Genomic DNA, 10,654 nt, shown 5'->3' with positions numbered 1-10,654 from the left:
GACCGAAACTACTAAAAAGGGCAGCAAAATTAAGCCTACCAAAAATAAACGAAGTATTAAACACATTGGCTGCCACCATCCTTCACCTAAAGTGTATCTCCCACGCCCCTTACAAATTTAGTGATCCCAGCATCACTATATTACTGAGGTCAATAAAGAGGTAACGAGCTTTCGATTCCACTGGTGATGCTCATGGGCACACAGAGAAGATTACGTGATCCCAACGGTGATGTTCAATGTCATGGCAGCCAACGTGTTAAAAGATTAGCCTGCCAGGCTTTCCAGTTATATTAGGCTATATTGGTGTGCATATAAGTGAAACAACGACATATGTGCAACGTCTTGTAATATATTGATAATGATAGTAAATATATTTATGGAAGCATAGATTAAGTACATTTAATGTAGGCAATGACTAATGACATTCATATATTTATACAAATTAATAATAAAAATATCATTTAAAGTACATATGGTCCTATTTTCCCGCACTAGTGCGTAAAATAGCACTTTTCGTGCGTATGTCAAAAGTTTAAAGGGCCATGTACTGTAAAACGTTGTACGATACATGCGCGAATAGGTAATTTGCAAATCGTGTGGATTTAAAACACTCCCTTCGGTCGTGTTTTAATTTATCGCCACTCGTTCGAATTTCCTCTTTTCCGCACTTGTATCGTAAATAACTATTCGCCGCCCTAGGCCCCAGGCCCTGTACAGCCGCCTCTTTCAATAGCACTTGAAAGAGGGTTCTATGAGGTTCATGTTGTTCTAACTAAACAGTGATAGTGATACGTTTCAGCACTAGAACATTATATTTTTCACCACACCAGCTCGGAAAGGCTTACTTTGCACTTCAAAAACTGATAACAAAGTTGCATTTTATTCACATGTGAGGCAAAGTAATCAAATGTAAATTTTGAGTTGTTTTCTTATGTTTGCTGGTAGAATTGACTTTTAAATGATGATTTTGGATGATAAATATTTAATAACATTCATTTGGATTTGATTTTCTTTGATATTTGACATTTAATATTTGCTTCGGGTTGGTGTGGTGAAAAATGTTGTGTTTCACTCGGGGGCAAATTTTCTTTAACCCTCGTGCTTTGAAACCCTCGCAACGCTCAAGATTCCATTTTTCGAACCACTCGCTACGCTCGTGGTTCAATTTTGGAATCTTTCGCTTGCTCGGGTGTCAATATTAGCACGAGCGGTTAAACAACAACTTTGCCTCCTTGTAAAACAAATAACTATTACTGCGGGGCGGGGGCGCTGCTGCTGGAGGGGGCCTGACAATAGGGCTGTTGACATGAATCGCGAATATATAACATGTTATATGTTTACCATAGCATAATATTAGAATGCTGCAAATTATATTTGCAAGTGTAAATATGCTTAACAAATTATTTAAAAATATTAATAAAAAATTATCATGATAGTATTAAGGTTCAAATCTATGTAACAGCTCATACGAGTTAACATGTTTTGGTAATGTATTTAGGACGATCGACCACCTCAATGTAGACGAGCTGAATCTTAATACTATCACGATACAGGATACGGATTTAAAGGACATTGTTGCTTTAGCACGTGGCTAGGTATAATAGAGGTAGGTACGGGAGCTAAACCGCCCGTAGGTATAAAAGAAATAATGGTTTTTGTTAAAAGCTTATAGGGTCTTAGGCGTAAAAATAAGGCATAGGTATATACTATAATAGTAAATGCAAATAATCCAATTAGCTCCAGGATGGTAGTGTAATATGTGGTTCGTATGCGTGCATGTGCCTCCATCAATTGGTTGAACAAGACAGATTCGAACTGTCGACCTCCGTCTGTGGTGATGTGAAGAGCATCAAGCATGCCAAACCGAGAGATCTACCAAAACCAAACCAATCTACTAAAAGTTTGCAAAGCTAACCGTTTCTACTACTGTTTTAACATTGTTCTATAGATAAATTACTTGGCTATCGGTATGGTATTTGCGGATTCCTGAATTCGACGCCACTTTTATTCTACACGTCGTGAAAAATATTGCGGCGTCGATTTTGGCTTCCTTTGTGTGACGTAACACAAAAAAAAACACATACATTTTCTTCATTTTGTGTTACATTCTTGCATATTTTTGTGAATATTCCATTGTGTTACCTACACTTTTTTGCAATTCACTCGTTTACGGGTTTTACTAGTGCTGCACTCTGGCAACAGAACATTGTATTCTCTATCGCCATAATTTGTGACGTTTTCAACCAAAAGGTTAACATTGTCGGTTGTCGACGAGGCTGATTTCAAATTGAAGCTTTATGGAAATAGCGCCTTATTGACAACAGATAATAAGTACCCCTTTGGTTGAAAATGATACATTTGTCCCTATTCACATAATTTAGCCATAATTATAAACGTATTCATGAAAGCATTTTTCAGCTTTAGATGTGCATATGCAGTCATGCACATCTAAAGCTGGAAAATACAGACTTATAAATCGAAATGTAATAAGTGACTTATGAACATATTCCGATTGATCAAACTTTAATTATTCTATGTGCGGCAATTAGCACTGTACGTAAATACATACCTATTTCGAAAATTTTACCGGCCATATGTAAGTACTTACTGCAACTACAAAACGTTGTGCGAATAGTTAAGGTGGTTCGCTTTCCATACAAAAAACAATTGCGTTATATTAAGTAATTACACACTATTAGGTAATTAATTGTTTTTTGTATGGAAAGCGAACCACCTTAATTGCCAACGAGAGGCGATAAATTGAAACACGATCTAAGGGAGTTCTACTTTTCGAACATGTATGTTTGGGACTGCTTCTAACTCGACCTAGCAGAGATACTATTTTCTTGCGCATGATTGCCAGAAAACTTCTAGCTTCGCAAAACATGCCAGATGCACTACATCTACGAGGTAAGACCAACAGCATTCTGAATGCATTGTTATACTGCACTTTTAAAGCATTGTAGGCTCGCTTCGTATAGTTAACCCACAGGCCGCTCGAGTAAAAGGAATGGCAATATGATCTAAAGAGCGTTGTACCTTGACATTACTGATATTATTAACATAAAAGGTTTACATTTGCTCCATGTGAAGCTGTTGGAGGAAAGAAAATTATAACACTCATGAACATTCCTTTTCAATATTTTACTGACAGGTGAATAGGTTCTAAAAATGTAGTGCAATTTCCTTTACCTTCGTATTTTCACGGATACGTCCGAACGTCTCATATATGCTACTTGTATTTCAGTCAATACAAACAGTACTGAGGCGAGGTTGACTAAAGTAGCTTTTATACCTAACTATTCGTATCTTCTCCTGCAATTGGCGACTGACACGAAGACGTCAGACGCCCGAGGCGCGCGACGCACGTCCGGCGCCGGCGACTCAGCAGAGACTCATTCTGGCTGCTTGTATCAGCTCCTGAAATTTGAGAATAATTATATTTAGAATATTTGTTTAAAATGATTTTATCAGTGCAACATAAACTTTAATTCACTTTCATAACTTTCCTGGCTTATTTTATATAGGCCCTACATACACAGATGGCGCTAGAAATAGGTACGTAACTTTTATGAAAACCTAAATGTTAAATGTTTTAAAATAATGCCTGCTTATATGACCTTGTATTATCGTAATTTATATAAACTGATATGTCGTTTTACAAACACTCCCTCAGTGGACTTGTTGTACAAAGTAGCAACAAAGGTCTTTCAAATTCTGAAAGTGTCATTACGGGATTGTCCATATGAGTATGACACCAACGAAACGGCCAAGCCGTACTGTTTGACCAAGATGTTGGCTTTATACTGTTAGAGCTTATAAAGTTAGGAATGACAGAGTAAAAGTCTTGGTACCTACTACGGGATCTGATAACTTTTTAGTGTAAAAGCTTTATGCAACTAGTCTTGGCAACACTTTACATTAAATGTTTTGGTGGGTTGTTCTAACCTCAAAAGTAGTATACTAGAGGTAATTGAGGTAATCTGAAAAAAAAAACCCGCCAAGTGCGAGTCGGGCTCGCGTTCCATATATATGTATATTACACAATTTTTAACAATCAGTGCCGGATTAAGATATTTTGATGCTTTAAGCATTTCTAGACCATGGTGCCCCCTCTCCCTAGGGTCATCAAGATTACATTGATTTTTTTGGTAAATTGAGAGAAGTTCAATGCCGCATTACAGCTGAGAATGGAAATCAGTCACATCATTTTATCACAAAAATTGACAGTGCCGTAGCAGTAATGTTGCAACAGAGTACCTAATACTGCTGCAGTCGCCACCCGAATGTCACCTTTATCATATCTAAGAAAGTGATTGAAACGCGAGCGAAGCGAGCGTGAAAATTTTTCGATATAAAAACGCAATATGATAGACAGTTGTACATTTTTACTTTTAGTATGGAAATCAGTCACATCATTTTATCACGGAAGTTGACAGTACTGCAGCAGTAACGTTGCAACAGAGTAATGTTGCTGCAGTCGTCATCCGAATGTCACCTTTGTCATACCTTAGAAAGTTATTGAAAAGGCGAGCGAAGCGAGCGCGAAAATTTTTCGATATAAAAAACGCAATTTTACTTTTAGTCCGAACCAGGCCCGAATCCAGGATTTCATACAGAGAAAGGATGGGACAGTTTTCTATCAGCCTAGCTTCGCATAGGGCTCGATATTTAAGGCTCTCAGCGAGGTTGTTTTCATGCATAAAATATGCAAGAAAGTAGAGCTTGGAATTGACCAAGTGAATTGAATTGGCGAAGTGTGAGCAAGGCAGTAGGCCCAGCTGCGAAGAGGAAAGCTTGGATTTGGATCCACGCCCAAGTATAATTACTTAAGGCAGAAGATCAACTTTGCCGTAAGGCAGAAGGCCTCGCATAAGACCTAACGCCGAACCGCAAAAGAGTGGTCAACCCACAATCAAATCTATGCATGTAGTCACACCTCTTCTACTGCTACCGATTGTTTCCCAAAGAAATACGCGCCATTATTTTTGCAAACTAGCTTTTGGACAGCTAAAAAAAAATCGTGTGGTAAAAACGATGTGTCTGTCCCTAATTTTAAATGAAATCTAACACTTTAAACTCTCGCGTTTTGTACACATATTTAATTACACAAACGGGTCTACCGCGTTTGGTTGGCGTTTGTGGGTTTGTTGGGACGTCAGTCTTTCCGTGACCACAGCTGGTGCAACTCAGCTGAAACGTCGGAATTAAAGGTAAAAAAACAATGAAATTATATCGCGGTAGACCCGTTTGTGTAATTAAATATGTGAGTGAAATATCTTTAAAAAATCCGTAGGGGTCGGATCTAAAACTGTAATTAAGTCCGACTCACGCTTGACTGTACATTTCTAATAGGTTTTCCTGACATTTATAGGTATAGACCTATTTTATGTATTTTTTTCAAAATTTTAGACCTAGTAGTTTCGGAGATAAAGGGGGGGGGGGAATGGTCATTTTTTGCATATTTTCTTGAATAACTTCTAAACTGTTTATTAGAAAATTATAAAAAAAAATATATTTGAGATCCTTACAATAAGCTCTTTCATTTGATATGTAACATGATATAGTTTGAAAAATTTTTTTTTTATTTTTTTCATTTACCCCCCAAAAGTGGTCCCCATGTTTAAAATTAACTTGTTTACGTTACATGTCCATATTTGGGTCACAAACTTACATATGTGTACCAAATTTCAACTTGATTGGTTTAGTAGTTCCGGAGAAAATCGGCTGTGACAGACGGACAGACAGACGCACGAGTGATCCTATAAGGGTTCCGTTTTTTCCTTTTGAGGTACGGGACCCTAAAAAGGACTATAATTATTAAAATCATTTAAATTAATTAAGATAAATGTGTGGAAAACTGTCAGGTAAGACGACAAGCTCTTTCAATCCTTCAACTCTTGCACTTGTACATTCTCTACTTACAGAAGTTTTGTAGAGCAGAATAAGCGAGGCATCCATGTAGAGGTAGTGTAGGGACGCTCGGCAGGAAGCAGGTGGGCTGTCGATCACGTGTTGCGTTCATTCAGCCCAATTCCCTAGAGTTGGAGCTGCAGCTAGGTTACTGTCCCGGCGGCATTAAGTGCCACACCATTCTCCTCGAATCTTCTTGTTTTCCTGCAGAACAGAAGAACATCTTTAAGTACGTTTTCTTTCAGTGTGTCTTTACCGAATGTATTATATCGCGGTGCCGAATACATGAATTACATGATAAGTTCGCCTTTGTACTAATGATGTGTGTTCTTTCATGTTTTATGTTTCTTTTTGTACAAGGACTATACCAATTTTAATAACAAAACTTCCGTGAGACACAGACATATTAAATATATTAAAAACGGGTCACTCACGTATTTGACAATAATGCCATAAATGAGGGTAGTTTCTCGCCCCCCTTGCCGCCACCGGCGCCTGCGCCGAGTTATCGGGCGCGGAGAGCTGCGGCCCGCAGTCTGCGCCGGTCCGTCACCGTAAACGCAAGCTCCTGATGACACTCCTCGGTACGGAGTGAAACATGTCGAGCGTTTTTCGACTTAAAATACGTGAGTGACCCGTTTTTAATATATATTTAATAAGGACTATACCAAACAAACTTAAGAATATTCACAAATGGCTCAAAAACAAATGAAGGGACCGGATGTGGTGTCTTCTCGGAGGACCTGAACATATACATCTCAAAACCCCTGGGTTACACTGGGAACACAATACGGTATTCCAAGCTGAATGTGTAGGAATAATAGAAGCTTGCAATGCGATAAAAAGACGAGAAGTAAAACAAGAAAATATAGTAATACTGTCAGACAGTAAATCAGTACTGCAAGCACTAGGTAGCTACAAACTTACATCGGAACTCATACTTGAATGTCATCGAGGCCTCACTGAAGTGAGCAAAGAAGGCAACAAAGTAACAGTATAATGGATAAAGGGGCATAGTGGATCAAGAGGAAACGATGCAGCGGATGAACTGGCCAGGAAAGGTTCAGAAATCAGCTAGACCAACATCACAAACAGCTTCACAATAAGTACTGGACTAAAATGAACACCTGTAGGCAGACCAAAGAACAAAACTACAAGCTTACACCAAAATATTACTAAAAACACCCAGACACCAACTACGCAAAATAGTAGGATTAATCACAGGACATAACAGACTAATCCAGCGGTCGGCAACCTTTTAGCAGCCAAGGACCAAATAGTAGTTACCGAAGTTGATGCGGGCCGCACTTTGTTAATATTTATGACTTTATCAGACATTGTCGTTTGTCAATATTACATACAAAATAGCCTAGGAGACTCGCGGGGTGCAAGTGAGAGGTTTGCGGGCCGCGAGTGAAAGACTCGCGGGCCGCAAGTGAGAGGTTCGCGGGCCGCTTGTTGCCGACCGCTCCACTAATCAAACACCTACATAATATGGGTAAAACAGACAGCCCCATGTGCAGAGTGTGCATGGAAGAAGAAGAAACAGTAAAGCATATTCTCCTACACTGTAGGTAGAAGGTAGAAGTATACAGGAACCAATACCTAGGGACTCCGTGCACATTGAAGGAGGCAGTTAGCAGTTAGCAACCTGTCATGGAGGAGCTGGGGTGGCTATAGTTCGTTTTTATTTGCATTAGAAAGAACTTGGAAGAAGGTAAGCAATCATGACGTCTTTTAGTTGAAAAACGCTTTTTAAAAATCAATAACTATTACTTATAACAATAAGAATAAGAATAATTTATTTCTAAAAACTGTTACAAACATAGTTACCAGGGGCCCCCGCACTAGGTTACACCTGTATCGCGGGGAACCAATTACACTTGTATAACAGAGTTTCGTTATCGTGTGCAGGTCATACTATTAATATAATATCACATAATAACATTAAAACTTACATTTAATACTTAAAACTAAAAATTAACAATTAACATAGTCTAAGGTAAAAATTACAGTGAAGTGACACTTTGCAAAATAGCTTCTGTCTCTGTGTAACTCAGTGATTGAAGTAGCTTATAGGTAGTGTTTTTGGCCTCATTTGCAGTGCCATCTTTTAAATCACAGTGCTTGAGAATGGCGTTGTAAGTTGCTGCCTTTATGTAGTCCCCGAAACGTTTAGCAAATGCAGATGATACTTTAGGTACCGGTAGATTAAATATGCGCTTTTTAAGGAGCGAATTGTAACAAGTCAAGTGTTTAGATGATATATGGGTGATCACAACTATTTTATGCAGAAACAGTTGACGAACGGTAAGAAAGCAGAAGAATATAAATGAACATATTAGATTCATAATTGTTACATATTTGCTGTAACTTATTTTTAGACTGTGTTTTTCAATTAAAAGACACATCAAGATTGTTTACCTTATATTTTCTAATGCTAAATAAAACGAACTATAGAGTAGTGCTACCTCGTTTTCACGCAAAATAGGCCAATGGTTGTAGACTTGCGGAAAATGCCCAGTATAACTAACTAACTAAGGGGATCCACCAACATAGGTATGTATCCTTTTGTAGTTTTGCTGAACCTATAAACACAATTTTTTTGCTCTTAAGTAGTAGTTTTTGATGGTGTTTGATCCATTGATCAGTGACCCAGTCTCAGTTTTTCTGATAAACAGCTGTCTTAATGGACTCACCGATATGTTTTGCAGAAACCTGCACCTTGTAGCATACACCTTGTTTTCTCAGTCAATCTCAATATAAATAAATATATTGGGACATTTTTACACAAATTGACTAAGTCCCACAGTAAGCTCAAGAAGGCTTGTGTTGTGGGCACCCAGACAACAATATAATTATTCAATATACAAATATCTGTCTCATCAAACAAATAAATTCCCTAAACCAGGATTTGAACCCAGAACCATCAGCTTCACAGGCAGGGTCACTAGGCTAGGCACCCACTAGGCCAGACCGGTTGTCAAATATAACCAAGATATTCTTTTGAACAAACTGCCATATCACTGCTGGTTTCAATCTGTGCCCTTCATAATCTACATACTTACTGAGGTCTGTCTCTCATGCAGTCTAAAAAAATTAAGTGTGGGGTACAAACTTTGTGTCGCTCGAAAGTCGAAACCCTCTTGCCTTATCTCCTGATCCACCTTTCAGTACTGGTCATCACTCAAGTAATTTTCCAAATTTCTGGGAATACTTCTAGCTCGAGACAGAGGTTAAATATGTGCCATAGCGGCTCCGCCAGCACCATGCTGTACAGTCCATACGCACGAGGGAATACCATGCGGACACGAAGATTTTTTTAGCTTAAGTTGTTGAATTGCGGCACTTACCTCCAACTTCGGCTTCTCCATTAATTAATATTTTTTCAGTACCTCGTACCTCTACTGAGTCTACTGTTTCTTTTATTAGAATTCATTTATTGTATTTGTAAACCAACAAGTGTCAATACTGTCAATGTGACTGAAAGATGGCACTAGAAAAAACCGATTATTTTTAAATTGTCAAGAGCTAATGTCAGAACGTCCCTACTAATTTTGACAGCTCCCTTAAAAAAAAGAATGTCTCTGGTTTTTGGCTTCCAATTATTGGGTCGTACATTATTGGGTCGGGCTTTCTCGACCTGTACCAATAATGCGCAGCCCAATAATTGAAAGCCAAGGGACTCAAATTAGTGGACGCGAATTATGGGGTCGTACATTATTGCCCTGTGAAAAGAGTGGCTTCGTATTATCGCCCTGGACCAATCTTGCGCGGACCGAGAATGCTCAACCCAGGAATGTACAGCCCAATAATACGCGTCCACCATGGACGCCAATTATTGGGCTGTACATTCTTGGGTTGAGCATTATTTGGTTGTACATTAGTGGCTCCCCAAGCAAAGAGCATATAATCACTACGTTCTAAGAGAAGGAACTCCATAGTACGTTTTTGTCAAACGGTTGGTTTTGACAGGACTTGACTGATGTATGACTGATGAGCATCTATTCATACCAACATAAAGAAAATTGTTTATAGCACAGATAAAGAAATATATTATCTATATATTTATCTATGGTTTATAGAAAGCAGTGCTGTGAAAAATCGATAATAGTGAGTTCTCGAAACGATAATAACCGACATGATAGAAAGTAGTGCTGTGAAAAATCGATAATAGTGACTTCCTAAACCGATAAAAACCGTCCTAAACTCATTCAATTTTTTTATCTTAGAAAATAAAACACCTGTGAGTTTATTACAAACTTTATTAATTTCTTAAGTTGATACTTGGTATATACAAAAACTCATTTATTATAAATAATAAGTGTTCTAAAATGAATATAAAACTAAAATTAACTACAATTAAATAAGATAACTGAAGCTAAAAATTTTGCACCCTTGGTAGGGTACCCATCACGCAGGCAGCGTTCCCGCGCTGGATTGCTATGGCCAATCTTTGCGCGAGAAAGCTGCCTGCGCGAGGATCACCTGTGGCCTCCCTTAGGAATTTACTGAGCACCTTGTGGAGTCCCCGAGCCCCCCTACCCCATGGACCTAGTGTCTCGACGCCAAAGGCTACATATTCGTAGTATGCGCCGAGACAACTATATTTATTCGCCTTGAAGAGTTCTCGGACGTCAGCCGCCGCCCCGGCCTGTTTGCTGGTGGCTAAAATGTAGGACACCGCCAGCGTATCTGCGCAGGTGGCGTCCTACACCAGCGCCCGGCCCATCCGCCAGGG

General features: G+C 38.8%; 1 long non-coding RNA gene across 1 annotated transcript; it reads right to left on the bottom strand.

Moving 5' to 3' along the window:
- Window positions 1–2,989: 2,989 nt before the first annotated feature.
- On the bottom strand, window positions 2,990–9,670 carry LOC134792529 (uncharacterized). The gene is made up of 3 exons (XR_010144443.1): window positions 9,267–9,670; window positions 5,926–6,117; window positions 2,990–3,420 (listed from the first exon to the last, which is right to left on the bottom strand). It is a non-coding gene; the product is annotated as an uncharacterized LOC134792529 (long non-coding RNA).
- Between the last annotated feature and the right edge of the window lie 984 nt (window positions 9,671–10,654).

Source organism: Cydia splendana, chromosome 7 (genome assembly GCF_910591565.1).
Source record: "Cydia splendana chromosome 7, ilCydSple1.2, whole genome shotgun sequence".
In the NCBI taxonomy this organism is placed as follows: Eukaryota; Metazoa; Arthropoda; class Insecta; order Lepidoptera; family Tortricidae; genus Cydia; species Cydia splendana.
The sequence above is the reverse complement of the archived record's forward strand: the minus strand, read 5'-3'. Positions and strand labels throughout refer to the sequence as shown.